At 44.0% G+C, this 23,880-nt stretch overlaps 1 protein-coding gene across 5 annotated transcripts in view; it reads right to left on the reverse strand.

Annotated features, from left to right (window-relative positions):
• TRIM13 (tripartite motif containing 13) overlaps positions 1 to 23,575 on the reverse strand; it is a 237,204-nt gene extending 213,629 nt beyond the window's left edge. For 2 of the 5 annotated variants that reach the window (XR_012269633.1, XR_012269639.1), the window contains exon 1: positions 23,372 to 23,575. The gene's annotated coding sequence lies outside the window, so the exon portion shown is untranslated. The remainder of the gene's footprint in view (positions 1 to 23,371) is intronic. The other 3 variants (XM_073662681.1, XM_073662680.1, XR_012269627.1) reach the window with 2 other exon arrangements.
• Between the last annotated feature and the right edge of the window lie 305 nt (positions 23,576 to 23,880).

Here is a 23,880-nt window from a genome sequence, read left to right on the forward strand (position 1 = left end):
AAAGTGATCAAAATACTCATTTGCCTAATAATTCCGCACACAGTGTAGATCTGCACATCCGACGCATTCACTATGCGCCAATAACTTTCTCTCTGCCTTATTTTATGGCTGTGCTCTAGTGTGCAGGTGCTGGGTAGTCACTGACTTCCACTCCAGTGACCTGTTGTGCGCGACAATGAAGTCTGGTCCCCACTTCCTCCCAGATAGTTGGCAACTATCAGGATGCCGGGAGAAAAAACAAAACAAAACGTGGCTTAAGTTATAGGCGCATTGCGCATGCGCGGGATGTGTAGATCTACAGTGCACATCACAGGGCTCTGACATGCAGGGGGGGGGGTATATTTAAATTAATTAGGTAGGCATTTCTTGGTGTCCCCCAGTCACCAAGCCTAGGAAAGAGTAGTTACTTACCGGTAACGAAATTTCTCGGAACCTATGACGGCACCACGGAGAGAGGGGATCCGCCCTTCAAGGACAGGAAGCCTACAGATAAAAAGGGCGGCACCTCTCTCCCGCATCAGTTGGTTTACAGAGCACCGAGAGGACCGCCAGGTTAGTAACACCAAATATGGCATTTTTAATATATTATATATATATATATATATATATATATATATATATATATATATATATATATATTTTTTAGACACACCCTGTGACTAAACAACAGGTAGTAACGATTGTGCACACCCATGTGTAAGAAAAAAGGGGAGGGAATGTACGGGTGCCGTCATGGGTTCCGAGAAATTTCGTTACCGGTAAGTAACTACTCTTTCTCTTTCCCCATGACGGCACCACGGAGAGATTGCAGAGCAGTGAAGATTAGGGAGGGACCACCGCTTCCAGAACCCTTCTGCCAAAGGTAAGATCTGAAGATGATGTTAGATCCAGCCGGTAGTGTTTAAAGAACGTGGAGGGAGAAGACCAGGTCGCCGCTCTACATATCTGTTCGATTGAAGCTCCGGCCTTCTCCGCCCAGGAGGCTGCCACTGCCCTTGTCGAGTGCGCCCTTAAGCCCACCGGCGCTATTTCCCCGCTTGAGGAATAAGCCAGGGAAATGGCTTCCCTTATCCACCTTGCCAGGGTTCCTTTGGAAGCTTTCTGTCCCTTCAGAGATCCCTGGAAGCACACAAAAAGAGCCCTGTCCTTCCTACACTCCCGTTTGGCCTCTAAATATTGCATAATGCACCTCCTGACGTCCAAGGTGTGAAGGGCCTCTTCCCCCTTGTTTTTTGGGGCTGCGCAGAAGGAAGGGAGGGTAACCTCCTGTGACCTGTGAAAAAGGGATCCCACCTTAGGAAGGTACGCAGGGTCGGTCCTAAGCGTCACTCTGTCGTCTAGTATTTGTGTAAAAGGGGGTCCTGCGGATAGTGCTTGGATATCACTAATGCGGCGAGCCGAGGTGAGGGCTACCAGAAGGGACGCTTCCCCTAGAGGTTCAAAGGGGCCTCTGGTCAGGGCTGAAAGAACAAGATTTAAATCCCACGGAGGAGCCTTCCGGGAGGGGATGGGCCTGGATCTATGAGATGCTCTGATGAACCTTGAGACCCATCTATCCCTTGCCAGGTTGCAGTTATACAGGGCTCCCAGAGCTGCCACCTGAACCTTCAGCGTGCTCCTGGCCAACCCCAGTTCCAACCCCTTCTGAAGCAACTCCAGAATGGTAACCACGGGGGCCTCCCCTACTATATCAGTACCTGCAAAGGAAAGGAATTTCTTCCAAGTTTTCCCGTAGAGCCTAGTAGTTACAGGTTTCCTACTCTGCAGCAAGGTAGAGATTAGATTGGGGGAAAACCCTTTATCCCTCAAGAGTGACCTCTCAAATTCCAAGCTGTCAAGTGCAGGTTTGTTACCTGCGGGTGTAGTACTGGACCCTGAGACAGCAGGTCCGGAACTTCCGGAAGGACCCAGGGGTCGGAGACGGACATGATCCTCAGCCAGGAAAACCAAGGCCTTCTTGGCCAGAAAGGGGCGATCAGGATCGCATTCGCCTCATCTTCCCTGATCTTCCTCAGAACTGCCGGAATGAGAGCAATCGGAGGAAAGGCATATACTAGCTGGTGGCCCCATGGAATCAAAAAAGCGTCTAGTGCTACTGGGTTCCCCCTGTGGTCGATCGAGCAAAACGTGTCCACCTTTTTGTTTTTCCAGTTGGCGAATAGGTCTATACATGGGATTCCCCAAGCCCTCGTGATTTTTTTGAACACTAGCTGGTTCAACTCCCATTCGCCCTGTCTCAACTGGGTACGGCTTAGGAAGTCCGCCGTGACGTTCATTGACCCTTTTATGTGCAGTGCTGATAAGGACTCTAGATTCCTCTCTGCTACGTGGAGGATGGAGCTTGACGCCTGAAGAAGGGAGATGGACCGGGTACCCCCCTGGTGATTTAGATATGCCACCACTACTCGGTTGTCCGAGAACACTCTCACGTGGTAACCCTTTAACACGTTTAGAAATTCCAAGAGGCCATACTTCACCGCCAGAAGTTCTTTCATGTTGGAGGAAGAACCTTCCACCCCCTTTGCCCAGACTCCCTGAGCCACTCTGTCGTCTAGATGAGCCCCCCACCCCCTGGGGCTTGCATCTGTCGTCAGAATCTGGGGTGACGGTATTGTCCATGGGACGCCCCTGCCTAGATTTTCTTTCTTTGTCCACCATGTTAGGGAAAGTAAAGTTTTTGAGGATAAGGTCAGTCGCCCTTCTAAGTGCCCTCTTAGAGATTTTTCCGCCCTCAAAATCTCCCATTGTAAGACCCTGGTGTGCAACTGAGCCCAGCGGACACCCGGGATGCAGGCAGTCATAGAACCGAGGAGGGACATTGCTCCCCTTAGTGTCATAACCGGATGCTTCCTCACATAGGACACACGGGCTATCATATTTTGGACTTTCTCTTCCGGAAGACGGCATTCCTGACTTCTTGAATCTAACAGGATACCTAAGTATTCCTGTAGCTGAACTGGCTCCACTCTGGATTTTTTTAGATTTAGAAGCCATCCCAAACTTGTCAAAGAATCCATGACTACTGCTAGCTGGTCTTTGCAGTGGCTGAACGAGTTGCCTATAACCAGTAGATCGTCCAGGTATGGGACTATCAGGATGTTCCTCTCCCTCAGATGAGCCATGACTTCCGACATCACTTTCGTGAAGACTCTGGGGGCTATTGCTAACCCGAAGGGAAGGGCCCCATACTGGAAGTGTCTGATTGTGCCCCTTATTGGTATGGCTACCCTCAGGAATTTCTGGTAGTCCCTGTGAATGGGGACATGATAGTAGGCGTCTTTTAGGTCTAAGACCGTCATGAAACAGCCTGGAAACAGTAATTTCACACAAGTTTTTATTGACTCCATCTTGAAAGGTTGTATATTTAGAAACTTGTTTAATTTCTTCAGGTTCACGATAGTCCTGAGTGTACCATCCAGTTTTCTCCTGAGGAATAGTGGGGAGTAAAACCCCTCGCCTGCTTCCTGAGCTGGGACCTCCTGCAGGACTGCTCTGTCCACTAGGTCTAGGACTTCCTGTTCTAGAACCAACTGTTCTACCGCTGAGGACCTTACGGGGGTTACTGTGAAATTTCCTCGGGGAGTGGAGAGGAACTGGAGTTTTAGCCCAGATCTTATCAGGCCCAAAATCCAGCCCACATTTGAAATCTTTTCCCAGGCTGGGAGGAAATGGAGCAGCCTTCCCCCCACCTGGGGCTGCGTTTCATTGGGCGGGCTTCTTGCTGTCACTAAGGGGCCTGTTGAACATAAACCCCTTGGCTTTCTTCTGTCTCCTATCTTCCCACCTGTCCTGATCTTTGGGGGGCCTCTTTCGCATGAATTTTTTGCTCCGAAAACCCTTCCTGAATGATGAACCGGAGAGGACCGGGAATCGTTTTTTTGTCATCCCCGGCTTTATCCAGGATGTCATCCAGGGTAGGTCCGAACAAAAATTCTCCTTCACACGGGATGGAGCACAGTTTGGATTTCGTTTGGAGGTCGCCTGGCCAGCATTTGAGCCATAGGGCCCGTCTAGCTGCATTTGAAAAACTCCCTGCTCTGGCTGCCAGTCTGACGGAGTCGGCTGAGGCGTCTGCCAGAAAAGCCGCTGCGCCTTTCATCACAGGGATGGTCCCTATAATTTCCTCCCTTGAAGCCTTGTCTTTTAGCTGAGATTCCAGCTGGTCCAGCCAAACTATCAAGGATCTGGCTGTGCAAGTGGCTGCCACTGCCGGTTTTAACCCCCCCCCCCCTGCCGCTTCCCAGGCTCCTTTCAGAAAGGAGTCCGCTTTTTTGTCCATAGGGTCTTTAAGTACCCCCATGTCTTCAAACGGCAGGGAACATTTTTTAGAGGCTTTGGCTACCGCCACGTCAATTTTTGGCGCTTTATTCCAGAAAGAGCATACAGGGTCCTCAAAGGGGTATTTCCTTTTTGGGGTCAACAACCCTTTTCTCTCTGGCTTCTTCCATTCTCTCTTAATCAGGTCGTGAACCTGATCATTAAGAGGGAAGGATCTCTTTCTTTTCTGACCTAAGCCACTGAACATTATGTCTTGGATGGACATTTTGGGATGAGGGTCTACAAACCCCATGGTGGCCCTAACTGCTTTGATTAAGCTATCTGTTCCGTCTATAGGGAAACAGTTACGACCACCGTCCTCTGAAGATGAGGAAGCAGATGATGAACAGGATGATTCAGACCCCGCAACTTCCTCATCTGATTTACTAGACTCTGACTCCGGGGAAAGGTGCCTAGTTTTTTATGCTTCTTCCCCCCCTTTTGGAGGGATTTGAAGGTATCTTCGACTTGTGATTTTATCAGGGATCTGAGCTCGGTAGCAAACTTAGGGGTCTCCTCACAGATGGTTTGCTCGATGCATGAGCTACATAGTCTCTTTTGCCATGTGGTGGGTAGATCTGCTGCGCAAAGTGCGCAGGCCCTGTTTTTAAACTTCCCCGTGCTCTTCCTTCCCTAAGAAGAAAAGAGAGGGGGGAGGGTCCAAATTACAAGTGAACTTTCACGAAGATCACTTACCGTCTATACGAAAGAGAGAGGGAATACCGAAGAGGAACCTGCTCTGGTAGCTGGGTCTTTCGCCGAGGCTGATGCCGTGCCGGAATCTTTGCCACGCTGAGAAGACCTGCCGGACCGACCGCTTCCTCCGTCACCTTGATTATGTTGACGCGGAGGGCCGTTGGAGGGTCCTTTCGTGCGTTTCCTCTGAGGCGATGGTGATGGAGATGGTGAGTGGGGGCGCAGGGACTGCACCAACCGGGGCTCCTGGTCACTCATACTGCTGATTTTCACGTATGCCAGGAAGCATTTTCCCTTTGCTTCCCTGGCAATTTAAGCTATGCAGGTGACCGCCCCCTCCCCCTCCAACACCGCTGTGGGGAGCGCCCCCCTCTGGCCAGGACACCGCTGTGTCCTCCATGTTAGGCCTTTCCCGCGCGCGCGTTTGAATTCGCCGCTCCTGCGGCCGCGTCACTTCCGGGCGCCTCCCGCGTCACTTCCGGCGCGCGTGCGAGCCCAAACGCCGAATCGCTATCCGGCAAGCATGCGGGGCGCGCGCTGCACAAGGCCCAGACCCTGACCCAGGGCTCAGGCCAACCCGAGCCCTGAGCCTTCTATACTTACCGCCTGGGCCCTACGTCACAGGAGACCGCGGCTTGCTTCGCGTCTCCCTGCCACCCTAGAGGCCCGCTGACCCCAGCTGTGGCGCTTCAGGACACCGCACCAGCCGAGGCAGGGAACCCCCGCTGCCTGAGCCAGACTGGTCGGGCCTGGTAAGTAAAATCTTCTTTCTTCAGGATTTCATCCGTAGGTCCCTGTCAAGGACAGGAAACCAACTGATGCGGGAGAGAGGTGCCGCCCTTTTTATCTGTAGGTTTCCTGTCCTTGAAGGGCGGATCCCCTCTCTCCGTGGTGCCATCATGGGGAAAGAGAAAATGGATTTTATAAAAAGATATATCAGAGCAATCAGACCTCTAATATGGGCCGTACAGGTATGTATAGATTTACATTTATCACCTGTATGGCCATATTAGAGGTCTGAAAAGTCCCAGGGAGTAATAGATTATTTTTAAATAACTGAGAAATCAAACTTTGAAGCCAGATGCAAATTAGCCTGGAAGAGCACTGCAATCCATTGCACTTCCAGACAGCCAATTTGCATTTGCCTCGCTCTCCCTGGGGCTCTTGTGCCGTTGTTTTGACACATGATGCTGGCGCCCAGTCAGCACTGGCATCACTGTCCCTCTTCATGTTCAATTTGTAGGAAGATTACAGGTGTGTATAAGGGCAGTTTAGGGACCATCAGACATTTAAAAGTCCAGTTTTCTCCTTTTGAAGCAGGAGGTACTTCCGATTTACACTACACTCCATGGAGAAGAAAAAAAAAAAAAAAAAAAATTTCCCCATTCTTGCATTACTATTGAACCAGTTTGACACTTGGCCGAGTACCAAGTCATTTTAAATACAATTTCCAACCCACAATTTCCAACCCACTCATGCACCAAGCTTCTATCCAGGAGGATTTTCTACTGTTCTTGTTTTGTGGCTCATGGCAAAAATAATTTTAGGGAGAAAAGGAAAAATACACAGGGTGAAATGGAACATTGTAATTGCATGGAGGGTGCCATTCACGCAGCCATTTCAACATCAAGTTTTTTGGAGGATGAACACAATATACCAAGCAAGAATAAAACGCTAAAAAAAAGCTCAAACAGTGATGTTTAAGCTTGATAATTATAATTGGTAATAAAAATTGGGGGTGGGCTGTTACGGTATTTGAGGAAATTCTAGACAACTTTTGTAATAATTCACCAAGGAGTCATGAAAGGATGTGGTGAGACCAGTAAAGGTTTGAGGAGAAGTGTAGGAGGTGGTTACGGGAAGATTTTCCAATTGGAGACTAGACTTCCACACCATTGTTCAGATCTTCAAAAGATAAAGGAAATATGAATGACTGCAATTAAATACCTTTGACTTGACGAGTTGTGTGGTGGAGATATTACAATCATTCTACATCATCCACAAGGATTTTGGAATATTCTTAGTTTATAATCTAAAATTCTTCACATTTTTGAAATTTTATGGCAGCCCTGACTAGCTTTACCAAAGTAGGTAGAGCATGGTCGGAACAGAGCGTGGCTAAGTCCGCCCATCACTTTAGTGGCACAAGTTTCACCAGCAATGCACTCCATTACATGAATCGAGTACATCTCTGGTGAAGGTGCACAACACTCGAAAGATGAGCCCAATTCATTAAATGGCACAAATTTTAATGAATTGGATGCATCTTATTCCTGCACACCCCTTCATTAAGACTGGCATGTGCAACGCTGGACCTACTGAATCGGCCACTGTATGTTTTCCACTTTTTTTACTTAAGATATAGGATTTAACAAAAAATAAAGTCCGTAGTCACCTGGTGACTGCAGAATCGCCAATTCCCCTGTATTCCACGTGTGAATCAGCAGTCACGTGACTGCAGCTGTGCCATTTGCCATGCCAACTAGTTTCCAGTGTCTCTCAATTCTCTTCTGTTGAGATAAGAATTGGATACATGCAGTCACATGATCTCCAACTCACATGTTAAGTACAGGGGTTCACATCGCACACGGTCACATTTCAGGAGTTTTGCAGACTTTGCTGGGCATACCAGATATCTTTCATATAGAAGGAGGGATTAATATGTTGAGTATAAAAAAAAAAAAAAAAAAAAGAGGAGGAGCTTGACAGATTGTTTCCCACATTGTAAAGTTGTATAATTTAAAAACTGGGAGAACGAATTAAGCATATTACAATTTAACAATTTGATTCATCCAACCCCCAACATCTGCCATTAGGTTGTAGCTCTCAAGTTTATGTCTGACTAATTATCTTGAGTTTTGCCACCTCTTAGGCCATGTTCACATGTTCAGTAATCATCCATTAGAATGGATCCAATAGCAATCAGTTAACAAAAAAGTTGCGCAGAAACAACTTTTGTATGCCTAAAAAAAATTTTCAGCTGAATCAGTTTTTTTCTTAATATTGACGTTTATGGAACACAGATCCATTAAACTGCCATCTGCTTTTCTTCCATTTGTTAAGGATCCTTTTTTGCTTACTGGATCAGTCTCAAATGATTACTTGAAAGTTCACATGGTCAGTAGTATATGTTAAAGGGAACCTGTCAGCAGGATTTTTCTAAGTAAACTACAGGCAGTGTCATGTTGGAGCTGCTGCACTGATTAATATGATACCTGATTTGAAGAAATCAGTCTTGTGGTTCTTGTGTAATCAGTGTTTACAGTTTTGAGTTCATGAGATGCTTGTGCTCTGGGGCAGGACTGTTGGCAGGTTCTTATTCTGGTACTTAAAGCTACATCAGCAAGATAAGACCTGTCCACAGGCCACCTCAAAGCACAAGTATGTTCCTCATTATAAAGACAAATAGGGGCAGCCTGTGGACAGGTCTTATCTTGCTGTTCTGGCTTAGAGCATCAAGGAAAAATCCTGCCTACAGTTCAGCCCCAGAGCACAGGCATCTCATTAACTCAAAACTGTAAACACTGATTACACAAGACGGATTTCTTCCCCTCAGGTATCATATTAATCAGTGCAGCAGCCCCAACATGACACTGCCTGTAGTTTACTTACAAAATCCTGCTGACAGGTTCGCTTTAAAGGGAATAGTCCAATCTCAATATATAGTGGTTGTAATATTACATTAATAATAATAGCAAATACCCCCAATTAGAAGTGTGGCATAGTTCTTCTGATTTGCCATGTTGCTTCCCCCATGTGCAGAGAATTGCAGTATCTTCAGTTTGGCTCCAAACACTCATTAGGGACAGTAGTTGGTGGTCAAAACCATGAATACCTAAGCTACGGCAAAACCCTGCACATGGGGTAAGCGACATAGCAAATCAGTAGAACTGTACTACATTTCTAATTGGAGGCATTTGCTAGGGTGTAATAGTATAGGCTCTTGGAAATGGTAATATCCTTAAATATTTATTTTTCCACCTCCAGTAAGCAAAAAAAGGGATCCTTTTCAAATGGGAGAAAAACTGATGTTTTCCATAGACTTCAATGTTAAAAAACTGATCCAGTTGAAGTCAGTTTTTTCAGGGGGATGAAAGTTGCGTCTGTACAGCTTTTATTTTATTGTCAACGGATTTCTGCTAGGTCAGTGACCAACAGACATCTTTACTGACCTGCGATATAATAGACTAGCGTTTCCTCGACAGGTGACAATCCTGTATCTGTCACCTGTACACTGTAGCTGACAACTTACTGCATCAGCCATGATCAGTGCTGGCACCGACCATGCACGTTTAACCCCTTAGATTCTGCTGTCAATAGGGACTACAGAATCTAAATAGTTAACAGTGTGGGGGCTCCCTCTTTAACCTCATTGGCACCCTTAGATCTTGATTGTGTGGTCCTGATGTTTGCCTCGGCAGGTAACAGCCAAATAACGGCCTTAGACTGCCGGCTATAGTGGCCTGATTAGAAGTTATGAAAAATTTAGGTGGTAAAAAACCTTTTCATTCTTGTCATGCCACTTTCCATTACTTCCTGAGAAGAACCAGAAGGGTTAATGAACTACCTGAAAGCAATTTTAAATACGTTGAGGGGTGCGGTTTCCAACATATAGGACCCCCAGAGTCACTTAAAGCTGAACAGGTCCCTATAAAAATAAGTTTTGTAAATTTGCTTGGGAAAATGAAAAATTACTGCTACATTTTTAAACCTAAAATGCTAACAAAATAAAACGCTTTACAAATGGTGCTGATGTAAAGCAGACATGAGGGAAATGTTATTTATTAATGCTTGTGTGGAATGACAATTGGGATTAAAGGGAAAATCATTCAAAGATTGAAATTGCAATTTTTAAACACATTATTAAATTTCTGATATTTTTATAAGCAAAACAGATCAACCCAGTCTCCCAGTCTCCAAAATCAATGGGATATGTTGAAGAATTCCAGACTTACTATATAAAGTGACACTGGTCAGATTAAAAAAAAAAAAAAAAATTGTCTGGTCACTAAGGGGTTAATATTGTGAATATTAGTGACAGCCGTTTTAAATTTACCAACAGAAAATAATTGTACTTGTCAGAGTATATTGGAATTAATGTTTTGGCATAATTTGTGTACCTGTGGCAAATTTTTGCTATACAATTTACAGCTGAGAGATTAAAAACTGATAAAGGGACCAATGAGGTATTTAAATCAGTATATTGGTTTGTTGGGTGATGACAAATACTACATTTGCCACAAAGCAATGGATATGTAAGGCATCTGAATATATTATACTCTTGATTTCTAAACTAGGGCAAATACAAAACGTGGTAAATCAAGTCAAATGGGATTTACAATAAGATAAGCAGGAGGAGACCCCATAGTTATGTACACACTTTTTACTGCAATATTTAATATGCTATAATGTATCATTTTAATGAATTCTAAAAGTTCGGATTGTTTAAATCCAGCATCAATTGTTTGGAATGCCTGCTAAATGGGGAAGGAGGAACGGTCATTCTCCGAGCCTGTGTGCAGTCTTTTCATGCCGTACTAGTATGCAGACAGAGCGAGTACTGTTCGTGCCTTTATGTCTCTACAATTTGTAAACCTTCTAAGAAAGAAGAAAAAAAAAAAAAAGTGTAAATGTTACTAATGAATATCATTATTTTTCAACTATGATGCACATGACAGCACATAAAAAAAAAGAATCCAAGTGGAGCAAAAAAAAATAAAAAAAAATTTTTATAGCGGCCAGCCCATGCACGCTAAACAAAGAGGATTCTATTGCCTCATTCCAGACTGCTGAGCCAGCAACTTTACAGGCAGAACTTCTCTAAACTTGGGAAATGCAGAATCTCAAAATCTCTTCTTCGTTTCTTTCTGCTTGCAAGTTGTGAACTATTTCCAATACTAAAGAACTAAACATTTCAGTACTGATGACAAAAGGATCTCATCTTTCTGTATTATGGAAAATATAAGTCATCTTTGTGAGCGTGCGCTGGACATGGAACCTAAACATCAGAAAATATCGATAATGTGTAAAGTTAAATACTGTACTGTTCCTTATAGACACTTAAGGGCATAGAAGAGAGACTAGTCCTCAATGAATATGCAAATAAGTACAGAAAATTGAGTATCACAATAGCCAGCAAGCTTCATAGATATCAAATAAGTCACATTTATTAATTGTCATGTCACCATGAATTTCCACTGCCTTGGAGTTTATGGATATTTGACTATCCTTCGTAATACATTTTTCTGGATGTTTTGAGACTCTGCAAATATTTTTTACCTTTGAGTACTTGTCTCTTGTTGGCATGTCAGGTTTTAAATAAAGTGGTTTTGTTTGATACTTTCTAGTATTTGGCTTTGATAAAGTCATATGTGGATTACATATGTAATCCACATGACTATCAATAAACTTGTCAAAGAACGGTGCAAAATGCTTGTGAAGCCCTTTTATAGCACCTTCATAATTTGGTACATAACTTTTGTCCATCATTGATCTAGATCTTTGAGTCTGTACTAAAAGGGAGAAGACAAAATCCTTCGGCGGAGGACAGTATGACAGAACCAGGCAGGAGTGTTGGTGACCAGGAGAGGCTATGAAGCCCTTATCCATTAGCATGCTTACAGACACTCAGCCGTCTGCCACTACCTCAGCATGCTCTAGTAACTAAAGACCTCTCCCACATCTCCGGGGACGTTTTTGTGGAGTGATTTGTGCCTGTTCTTTGTTGACAAGTCCAAGGCTTTTTAAAAACGTAAAGCCTTAAAAGCTCACGTGTGGTTCTAATGTCAACAGGGCCCATCGGGGGTTTGATTACTACTCAGTAATCCTTTACATTGGTTCCTTGAGAAGCAGTTAATCTGTGAGTAACCCAACTCCTGCAATGCCTCAAAAATAACAGATAGTAGACAGCATTCAGCTATGTATTATACGAGTTATGTCAGGTCTCCAGCTGAAGTGGAGTAAAGGTTTTGGTATACAACAGTACACTACTCAACTGGTAAAGATTGAAATGTCAACCATAGTAAGATATCTGCATTTTCTTCACTCTTAAAGGGGGTGTCCGACCTTGGGGTACAAGTCTGTGGTCACTCTGACAGCAGACTTGTGAATCTTTACAGCACTCGCAGTTTTGAGGATTCTGTTGCCAGGAGCGGGCGGTCATGTGACCGTAAGCATGCGATTTGCCTACTTCCAGCTACATGACGACTAGACGTGTCCGGAGAAGCTCAATACACTTGCATTGAACGAGGCCACACGTCTAGTCGGCATGTGACCACATATATGCAAATCACATACTTGAGGTCATGTGCCCACCGCCAGTACTAGAGAATCCTCACAGTGCATGTGCTGTGAAGATTCACAAGTCTGTAGTCAGAGTGACTGCAGACTTGTACCCTAAGGCCAGACAACCCCTTTAAGGCCCATTTACGAGGAATGATAGTTATCTGCATGAATATCATCCTGTTAAAACATGTTCGAGTTATGAAAGGGCAAACATTAGTCGTTGGTTATTTTTATGTCCACATAAAATGCGATCATTTGTTGGCAGCACATCTTCGGGTTAAAGGGTTATTCTGAGAATGGTGGAAATATAGTACAACACTCAGCTTCTCAGATACAATAAATCCTGATTGGAGCAGAGGAGTATATGCTCAATCAAAATGAGACTTCAGAGACCAATGATTGGGGTTCTAGAGGCCTGATCTCAAGGTCAGCAAGTCATCCCCTACTCTATAGGACAGGGGATAAAAGCTTCTCATCCCCCCCCAAAAAAAAAAAAAAAAAAAAAGTTGTGTTGCCACCTACTATAATGTAAACTGATGATCAGGGTACTTGTGTCAGAATTATTTTTGGTGGAGCTGAAGTCTGTAAATTTAATTATAGAAAAGTAAAATTAATGTAATAAATATTGGTTGTTGCATATTTACTTTCATAGAAAAACAGCTTGTCTAGTAATTGTATTTAAATACTGTATATTTTGTTTTAATTAGCCCAATTTACATGATGTGATAAAAAGCCTGTTATTTTACAACAGTAATACTTATTAGCTGAAGATTAAGCAATTGGAGTGGGACTGTGGAAGAAAGGAGTTGGATTGGAAGTTCTGCTTCATGGACTCCAAAGACTTGAGGAAAGTCTCAAAATCGTTGAAGCACGTGCTGATAGACTAGCTAGATGCTAGCAAGTCACAGTACAGCAACCTCAATGCCTGTGTGAAGAATTCCATCATGATTGTTACACATCTGTCTGGGCTCCATCGCTGGGCCTTGCTCCCTTCTATGGCAGGCTCACTTTGCAGTAGTTGATGACAAGTTTCTCAAGTAACCCAGCCAACTAATCTGACAATCATACTATGCCTTTTAAGACAGACTCAGACTCTGGAGGAGCTTGGATATTAAGTTGCATTGTCAGTACTTGCCTCAACTACAGCCAAGTGTCCATCTTCCATTCTACAACTTGTCATTTCCAAGCTTAGTCCAGCTTACTATGGAATCTACACACCTACCACTCCAAACACAAGTTACCAACTTCTCACAACTCCGTGTTCTCAACAGGCCTCTGCAATCAAATACATCGCTTCAAAAGAGTCTCCAGTTTGCCCATACTTTATTGCGGCCCTGCTGTTAACCATTTCCTTACTACAAGTACCAGTTTTCAAACACTGCTGCTATTAACCAATGCTCTGCTGGAAGACACCATACGCCATTTGCATATATGTATTCCTGTAATTTTCTATATAGACAATGGGCATCTTCCAGCAAAGATGTAGTTAATTCCTGTTCCCATGTGTATCCCAACAATTAGCTCAGCTTAGTCTGCTGCCCTGTATACCTTGCTGTCTGAGGCCTTAGGGAGTCATTGTCAGGATGATTTGCTCTGCTGTACCATTGCCTCCAGATAGTGATGCTCACACAGACCTACAGCTTAGAGAATCAATCTTACCATTAATGATTAGAAGTAGCATGCAGGTTTTCACTTATAGACAAGCATTGGTCAACATATGGACTGCACAAGTCCTCTGCCGTTCCATAAACTGGAGGTTTTGTCAACACCTTGAACCCTTTGCAAAAATTGTTCAGGAATGGGTTGAAGCACATGGTAGTGTTCTTGTAAATCTGAAGACCATATACACCTATATTACAAAGAAAAAAAAAACACAATCTTATGCAGCTGCATATCTTTGCTTCCTATCTCCAGAAACAAATATGGGTGGCATGTAGCCAGATCCCTCAGTGAACTGAAGTCATTTTAGTACTTTAAGACCAAATTAAAGGGGTTGTTTAATACTTCCATACTGATGGCCTATCCTTAGGCCATCAATATCAGATTGGCAGGAGTTACAGCCCTACCAAATCAGCTGTGCCCTCCGGATGAGGTCAGTTGTGTAGATGCATAGCTCCTTCACCTGTATAGTGGTCTGGTACTGCACATCTGACCCTAATTGGATGATTAAAGGGTGGATCTGCAGTACCCTTCTGCAGCCACTATACAGTTGACGGAGCTGTGCCGTTTTGCCCTGCAACTGATCACATCCAGCAGACACAAGACACAGCTGATTTGAGCGGGTGAAAGGTGTTGCTCCTCCACTGATTTGATATTGATGATCTACTTTAATAGGCCATCAATAGAAAAGTAATGGACAACCCCTTTAACAGATCAGCAAGCAGGGTAAAGAGAAATATCCTATAGTTAGAGAAAAAGCCATAGGTATATGTTATTGCAGATATTGGAATTTTACATTTATACTATAGATTTCAGCCAGATTTGTAAAAACCACAGTGCCAGCTGAGAAAAAAGAAAAAAGGGGGGTGCGTCATGTAACTGTTCTTTGCATGATGGTTTGAGGATTACACAGGCTCTCCCGAGAGTCAAACAGGGCGAACTTTTATTTGCACAAATTAGCAATGTATTTTCCAGCATAGGATATTCATGCAGATGTCCAAAGGTATATTTTTTTTTATCCCCCACTGTAAGGCTATGTTCACACATGTGTTTCAGTGTTTTTTTGCTGCAGACTTATGCAAATTTGCTGGTCCTGCAAAACGCAGCTGAAAAGTCTGAGGAACCAGAATTCTCTGTTCACACATTGTTTTTAGTTGTTGCTTATATTGAACCTTGGTTGGGTTTATGGAAACTAGAGCATTTCACTTTCAGCATTTTCACCCATAGGAAGTAATGAGTGGTGAAAAAAAAGCACCAAAATTTGCATCAGCATTTTTAATAGCAAAATAGAATTGGGTTCTTTTTTTTTCACAGAACTTCATGTACATGCGTAGAGACAGAAGGACCGTGAAAAAAAAACAAAAAAAAAAAACACCACACACACGTGTTAACATAGCCTAAGTTTTTCAATACCCTATATTCTGCAGCGTACAGCAAGTTCGACAACAGGTATATACCATAGAAATCAGTGACATGGCTGGGTAGAATACAGAATTCACCCTGGTCTGCTCTTTCCATTAAATCACCACTTCTCCCGGGAACACTCATTTGTGGAAGGTCAGGAATTGGGCGACACATGAACTAAACCTAATCTCGTATTTTCTGACCTTCCCAGAGTTCAAGACTCAGTTTACTGTGTTTTCTCATATCATCTACAGTAATCTCAAGTGACACTAGATAAGCATCATGAATGGGGATAGACCCGTACATGTAACATAAACCAGGACTTAACTCTACAACTGTATCAGCAGCGAGGAATCACATTGGAAACAGTATACACATGGCATCTGATTAATACCGGAGATCCCCAGGGGCCACTTGTCAATGCTCACTAATGCCGTTTGTTCACATACTGCACCATACAAAGAAAAACCATCTGACAATAATCAACTGGGGTGTCTACACAGTAACAGCTACAATTACAGCCCAATTCTAAGGTTTAGATCTGTGCCCATATAAAAATGTGGTTTTTGCATGGTGTTTACCACTTGATGTAGATAGGAAGAAATATGTACTATAAAGAGATATCTTCTATTTGATATTTGCAAGAGAAAGACAATATAGAATAAGGAAGATAACTCAAAGAAATTCAATGCAATTTTTAATATAGAATATAGGAGGAAAAACGTGACAAAAAAAATAAAAAAAGATATAGATCTACATCTCATTTTTTTTTTAGCACATTTTTCCTACATCATGTTGCCTAGAGTATTGGGTGATCATCTTGACCACAATTTATATATTACACACAATTTATAATTGACTTACTTTTCTTTTTCTAACTAATTGAAGCAATTTCGAGACTTCAGAATACCCCTTTAAGCTAAGGCCAAGTGTGGAACCCACAGAGGGTGGATAAAGAATAACACACGCTAAAGACTCCTACTCCTTTTGTATTTGGACTTACTAACCAGCCCGTTCACAGTGGTTAGCACTGCAGTCTTGCATCGCTGAAGTCCTGGGTTCAAATCCCACCAAGGACAACATCTACAAGGCCTTTGTATGTTCTCCCGGTGTTTGTGTGGGTTTCCTCTGGGTTCTCCGGTTTCCTCCCACACTCCAAAGACAGTGATAGGGAATCTAGATTGTTATCCCCAATGGGGACAGTGATGATAATGTCTGTGAAGCACTGTGGAATTAATGTTGCTGTATAAATGAGTAAAATACATTAAGTTGTGACTTCATGATCACTGCAGCAAACACCACTGGAGATTTTATAATACATGAAGTACAGACCAAAAGTTTGGACACCTTCTCATTTAAAGATTTTTCTGTTTTTTAATGACTGAAAATTGTACATTCACACTGAAGGCATCAAATCTATGAATTAACACATGTGGAATTATATACTTAACAAAAAAGTGTGAAACAACTGAAAATATGTCTTATATTCTAGGTTCTTCAAAGTAGCCACCTTTTGCTTTGATGACAGCTTTGCACACTCTTGGCATTCTCTTCATGAGCTTCAAGAGGTAGTCACCGGAAATGGTTTTCCAACAATCTTGAAGGAGTTCCCAGAGATGCTTAGCACTTGTTGGCCCTTTTGCCTTCACTCTGCGGTCCAGCTCACCCCAAACCATCTCGACTGGGTTCAGGTCTGGTGACTGGAGGCCAGGTCATCTGGCGTAGCACCCCATCACTCTCCTTCTTGGTCAAATAGCCCTTACACAGCCTGGAGGTGTGTTTGGGGTCATTGTCCTGTTGAAAAATAAATGATGGTCCAACTAAACGCAAACCGGATGGAATAGCATGCTGCTGCAAGATGCTGTGGTAGCCATGCTGGTTCAGTATGCCTTCAATTTTGAATAAATCCCCAACAGTGTCACCAGCAAAGCACCCCCACACCATTGCACCTCCTCCTCCTCCATGCTTCACGGTGGGAACCAGGCATGTAGAGTCCATCCGTTCACCTTTTCTGCGTCGTACAAAGACACTGTGGTTGGAACCAAAGGTCTCAAATTTGGACTCATCAGACCAAAGCACAGATTTCCACTGGTCTAATGTCCATTCCTTGTGTTCTTTAGCCCAAACAAGTCTCTTCTGCTTGTTGCTTGTCCTTAGCAGTGGTTTCCTAGCAGCTATTTTACCATGAAGGCCTGCTGCACAAAGTCTCCTCTTAACAGTTGCTGAAGAGATGTGTCTGCTGCTAGAACTCTGTGTGGCATTGACCTGGTCTCTAATTGTAGCTGCTGTTAACCTGCGATTTCTGAGGCTGGTGACTCGGATAAACTTATCCTCAGAAGCAGAGGTGACTCTTAGTCTTCCTTTCCTGGGGGGTCCTCATGTGAGCCAGTTTCTTTGTAGCGCTTGATGGTTTTTGCAACTGCACTTGGGGACACATTCAAAGTTTGCCCAATTTTTTGGACTGACTTACCTTCTGCACAAGACAACTGATGGTCCCAACCCCATTTATAAGGCAAGAAATCCCACTTATTAAACCTGACAGGGAACACCTGTGAAGTGAAAACCATTTCCAGTGACTACCTCTTGAAGCTCATCAAGAGAATGCCAAGAGTGTGCAAAGCAGTCAAAGCAAAAGGTGGCTACTTTGAAGAATCTAGAATATAAGACATATTTTCAGTTGTTTCACACTTTTTTGTTAAGTATATAATTCCACATGTGTTAATTCATAGTTTTGATGCCTTCAGTGTGAATGTACATTTTTCATAGTCATGAAAATACAGAAAAATCTTTAAATGAGGTGTCCAAACTTTTGGTCCAATATGTATTTCTGTACTGTGAAAAGAGATATCAACAAGACACTTTAGCATATGGATACCATACCCTATATTGCTATATGGTCACAGGCTCCAAAAAGAAAAAAAAGCCATCCCTATAGCAGAGGCACACACTAAAAATATATATACACTGAGCAAAAAAATAAAGGGAACACTCAAATACATCCTAGATCTGAATGAATGAAATATTTTCATTGAATACTTTGTTCTGTACAAAGCTGAATGTGCCGACAACAAAATCACACAAAAATCATCAATGGAAATCAAATGTATTAACCAATGGAGGCCTGGATTTGGAGTCACCCCCAAAATTAAAGTGGAAAAACACACTACAGGCTGATCCAACTGTGATGTAATGTCCTTAAAACAAGCCAAAATGAGGCTCAGTATTGTGTGTGGCCTCCACATGCCTGTATGACCTCCCTACAATGCCTGGGCATGCTCCTGATGAGGTTGCGGATGGTCTCCTGTGGGGTCTCCTCCCAGACCTGGACTAAAGCATCCGCCAACTCCTGGACAGTGTGGTGCAATGTGATGTTGGTGGATGGAGCGAGACATGATGTCCCAGATGTGCTCAATCAGATTCAGGCCTGGGGAACAGCGGGCCAGTCCATAGTTTCAATGCCTTCATCTTGCAGGAACTGCTGACACACACCAGCCACATGAGGTCTGGCATTGTACTGCATTAGGAGGAACCCATGGCCAACCGCACCAGCATATGGTCTCACAAGGGGTCTGAGAATCTCATCTCGGTACCTAATGGCAGTCAGGCTACCTCTGGCAAGCACATGGAGGGCTGTGCAGCTCTCCAAAGAAATGCCACCCCACACCATTACCAAACCGGTCATGCTGAAGGATGTTGCAGGCAGAAGATCGCTCTCCACAGCATCTCCAGACAGACAGTCATGTCTGTCACATGTGCTCAGTGTGAACCTGCTTTCATCTGTGAAGAGCACAGGGTGCCAGGGGCGACTTTGCCACAGAACACCAGGATTGGCAAACGCCAAGTGTCCTGCACGGTGTTGGGCTGTGAGCACAACCCCCATCTGTGGACGTCGGGCACTCATACCACCCTCATGAAGTTGGTTTCTAACCGTTTGAGCAGACACATGCACATTTGTGCCCTGCTGAGGTCATTTTGCAGGGCTCTGGCAGTGCTCCTCCTGTTCCTCCTTGCACAAAGGTGGAGGTAGCGGTCCTGCTGCTTGGTTGTTGCCCTCCTACGGCCCCCTCCACATCTCCTGGTGTACTGGCTTGTCTTCTGGTAGAGCCTCCAGCCCCTGGACACTACGCTGACAGACACAGCAAACCTTCTTGCCACAGCTCGCATTGATGTGCCATCCTGGATGAGCTGCACTACCTGAGCAACTTCTGTGGGTTGTAGAGTCTGTCTCATGCTACCACAAGTGTGAAAGCACAACCAACATTCTAAAGTGACCAAAATATCAGCCAGAAAGCATTGGTACTGAGATGTGGTCTGTGGTCCCCACCTGCAGATCCACTCCTTTATTGAGGGCGTCTTGATAATTGCCAATAATTTCCATCTATTGTCTATTCCATTTGCACAACAGCATGTGAAATTGATTGTCAATCAGTACTGCTTCCTATGTGGACAGTTTGATTTCACAGAAGTTTGATTTACTTGGAGTTATATTCTGTTTAAGTGTTCCCTTTATTTTTTGAGCAGTACACGCACTTCTAGATCTGCCAGAAAATGGAAGTGTGGATAGTAGATACTGCAACATACATTAATTTTATAATCCCAATTTTATAAACCACTGTACTGTCCGTAGCTTTTTGCCTTAAAAACAGAAGTGTACAATTTTCTTGGACAGAATAATTTTATCCGATTTTAATGTTGCTGGAGGTAGGACTGAGAAATCATACGTTCCTTATGGTTCCCAGTAGATCAGTTTGCTATACTCTATGTTCATATTTTCAGGACATTGTGAAATCAGCGACATTGTTGCTATATTTAATAAGTCTTCAGCGATGACACAGATGGAATCAGCACAATAACTTTTAATTGCCTACTTTTACGAGTCCCCTTTCATGGCGTGTGCACCTGTGTTTGTAGCTCCCTATAGGAAGCAGTACAGGTACATCTGTAGGCGGCTACCTGCCAATGAAGTCTATCCAGCTAATATGTGTGATTTTTACACTGAAGCAAGCACACGGGCCTGCAGAAACAATTGAGTTGCGTTCACACACTGCACCCTGGTCATTTTACAAGAGTTCACATTCACCCTCAATGGATTATATAGAAATTTGCTCCACTGACAGGAAATTGCCATTTTAACCCTTGGGCTACTGGTTGTGACAGTAACCGATCTCGAATAGTGTTACTATGAATTCTTAAAGTTCTTTTCCACATTATAGTGTTTCCCAACCTTAAGTCATACTAATGTTTGGGACAGTAATTGTGCCAGGACCCACAGAACCAGGAAATGGGAAAATGCCACAACCCTTTGGTCCTAGGAGACGTCCATAAGGCCTTATTCAGACATCTGTTGCATCAGGGGTTTTTTTTCTCATGGATACATGCACCCATTATAATTTATGATGCTATGCTCGTGGCCGTTTTTTTTTTTTTTTTTTTTTTTTACAGTCCATGAAAGACATGTACATTTTTGCTTTTTTTTTTGGGCAGCACAGATGACAAGAGCCAATGCAAGTCTATGGGTCTTTATAACAGATGTACAGCACACAGATGGCATCAGAGTGCAGTATGTGTTTAACATTACAAATTATAGGAGAAGATTTGTAATGCATTTTTTTTTATCCATCCATAAAAAAACAGTCATGACACACAACACCTGTACTATTTTTTTCACACATGTGTTTAAAACACAGATGTGTGAACGGGGCCTTATTCCAAAGAAACTCTGTGCCCAAGACTACACTTCAGAAAATCTATTAGTACTGAGGGACTCTGCTGCCAAATGGTGTGCAATAGTCAGTTTGTTCCAGTATCGGACACAATTAATGGAGTCGGCTATTAGACAAAGTGATAAGACATTAAATCACCATGGCCTAATGATCACATGAAAAAAAAACAGCATTAAAGAAACAAATTTACAAAAATTCCAACATCATACTGTTTTATAGTCTGATTTTCCTTTACAGACAGTGAATCTCACAAGTACAACAGTGTCAATGGCATTTGTAAGAAAAAAACAAAAAAAAAGACAAGTTTTTCTACAGTAAAGAGGGAAAACACTACTGTGTAAGAATATACACCATACATTGTGTATGGGATGAAACTGTTGAGTCTGCAAACAGGGTTTTCTCTGAGTACTTTTTTTTTTTTTTTTTTATGTACAATAATGTGCCAATAAACCAATCTGCTTCTTCAGAATAAAATTAGCCCCAATGAGTAAACCTGAGATTACGTTACAATCCCTATGTGGGTCAGTGACCGACTCATGAGAGAATACAATCCGAGGGTCATTCATCACTACAACCCCAAAAAGGGGAGCATTGTTCAGAGCCATCAAAGTAGCAATTGACCAGAGATCCAGAGCTCACAACATCTTGTAGATCCTTCATGTGTGTAAAGAAATAATTTGTGTTTCATGGATACATTGTATCAGAAGCATCTAAGCTACACAAGGAAACTGCGGATTGCCACCCCAGAAAGTTACACATTGATATTCAGCCTGTGATGTATAGATACAAGTTAGTGTCACAAAACAAGGAGCATTCACAGATAAAACTAGGGAAAAAAAGAAGTGATTTTTGCCTTTATGTTGCTATAAGTCATCAAAACCAACTAACAAAAATGCATCTCTGGTCCCTGCGAATTCGTATGTAATTTTTCATTGAATCCATCCCAACCACATGAGAAGATCTAACCGCAGCAGAAACAATCGGAACGACATGGCGGAAGCCTTCCCAAGTGTGTTCGCTCTTCCACCACAAGTGTCGCAGAATATAACCCACTTTTTATAGAATGGTGTAGTATGCAACAAATGCTTTGTGCACTCATGTCAGCGCTGCATCTTCATCAAGTAGGGCACCTTACTGATACTAGCATGCATGAAGCTGCACCAATGTACATCCCAGTGTTAGATGAGAGCAGGAGACCAATGTGTCAGGTGTCACAAAGCAATAATGCAAACACTTACACAAATCGTGACTTAATGAATTTTAATTGCTCCACTCCCCATTAAAAAAAGTGGGCGTCCAATGTCAGATGTCACCCCTTCATGCACAGGTTTGCACACTTTTTTTGCAAATTAAATGGCTGTAACATAAATAATTGTTCCCAGCCTCTAAAGCATGCTGTAGAAAGATCAACTTGGGGAAGTCCTGGTGTAGACACTAACAAGTGTGCAAGAAAGGAGAGTAAAGTACTGGGAAATTTGGCTAAGGCATGTATGACAATGACATCAGTTTGTGCAAAAATGTGAATAAAAAATACAAATGACATTCTATAGCCATCGCTCTCCATTAGAGAGGCAGCTCGTGTCGCCTCTATGGAGATCCATCATGGCTGCAGAGATGGAGGAGTTGTGCCCAGTTGCTCCCTCTCGGGAAGCATTGTCCCCCAGGCTGTCACTTCTGGGTCTCACATAAAGGGATGGGGACGATGGGATGAGGGCGGCAGCGCTGCCTCTACTGTTGTCAAGGAGGCGATGACGTCACCTCTGCTTAAATTAGCCCGTTGTCAGCCGCTGGCGACTTTTCCCTCTGGCAGAGCGACCTGTCAATCAAGTGACGTCACAATACGCCTGTTGTAACTGTAAACAGAAGCTCCTGGCCGTGTCGTGGCCGTGCTGTGGCCGTGCTGTGTCCGCTGCACGCGCACCTCCCGCCCCCTCCGGGCTCCGCTGCCCCGTTACCTGCCGGCTCCAGACCCGCTCATCCCACGAGCATTAACCCATAAAGGACTATTCATTGAGAAGCGCTGGGGAGGTGACGTCATGGCCCCAGTAGCAGCGGCTCCACCAATGGGGTTGCGAGCTGGGGGGGAAAGACAAGTGGATATTAACCCCTCCGCCGCCGGCCCGCGACCCATCTGGTGCACGGAGGTGATGGCTATAGCCCTCTGGTGCATTGCACGGTGCAGCAGAGGATGGAGCAGCAGCAGCGGTAACATGTACACAGTCCCCCGCCGTAATAATGCAGCGTCCACTCCAAGTGTCACAGACAAGAGGCAGCAGAATGACACTTACGTGGGAAGCCGGCTGTCCTGTGGCGAGAGCCCGTGCAGGTCCGTGCTCCCCGCTCTCCGGGCACACGCCGCTCTCCCGCCCCGCACACCGGGAAAGCTTCTAGGAAGTTGTCTTTGTTCCACTATTTATACATTGCGTCAACATTACGAAGAGAAGGGGCGTGGTCACAACACAACACACGGCCCCGCCTCCGCCCGCCGAGGATCACACGAGTCACGTGCCCGGGGATCTCCGGTCCCGCCCACTCCTCCGCCCGCCTGCTGTCACTAGTAGTAGAGCCGTGCGGGACGAGCTTGCTGCGGGGCTGCACCGCGAGCCTATGCCGGGATACGGACGAGTCAGCGGGGGCTGATGCTGCGAGAGCCCTCATAGTGCCGCCATTCATTGCATCGATTAGCGCTGACATGTCGCGGGCGCCCTGCGCGGTCCTAGATGAGCTATGCTGCCTCCACACTGTCATAGTTAAAGGGGTTGTCCACAGGATGGGTGATAACGTGCTGATCTGTGGG

The sequence above is a fragment of the Phyllobates terribilis genome, unplaced genomic scaffold (genome assembly GCF_046119375.1).
Source record: "Phyllobates terribilis strain yellow unplaced genomic scaffold, ASM4611937v1 Scaffold_2__4_contigs__length_985480577, whole genome shotgun sequence".
NCBI lineage: Eukaryota > Metazoa > Chordata > Amphibia > Anura > Dendrobatidae > Phyllobates > Phyllobates terribilis.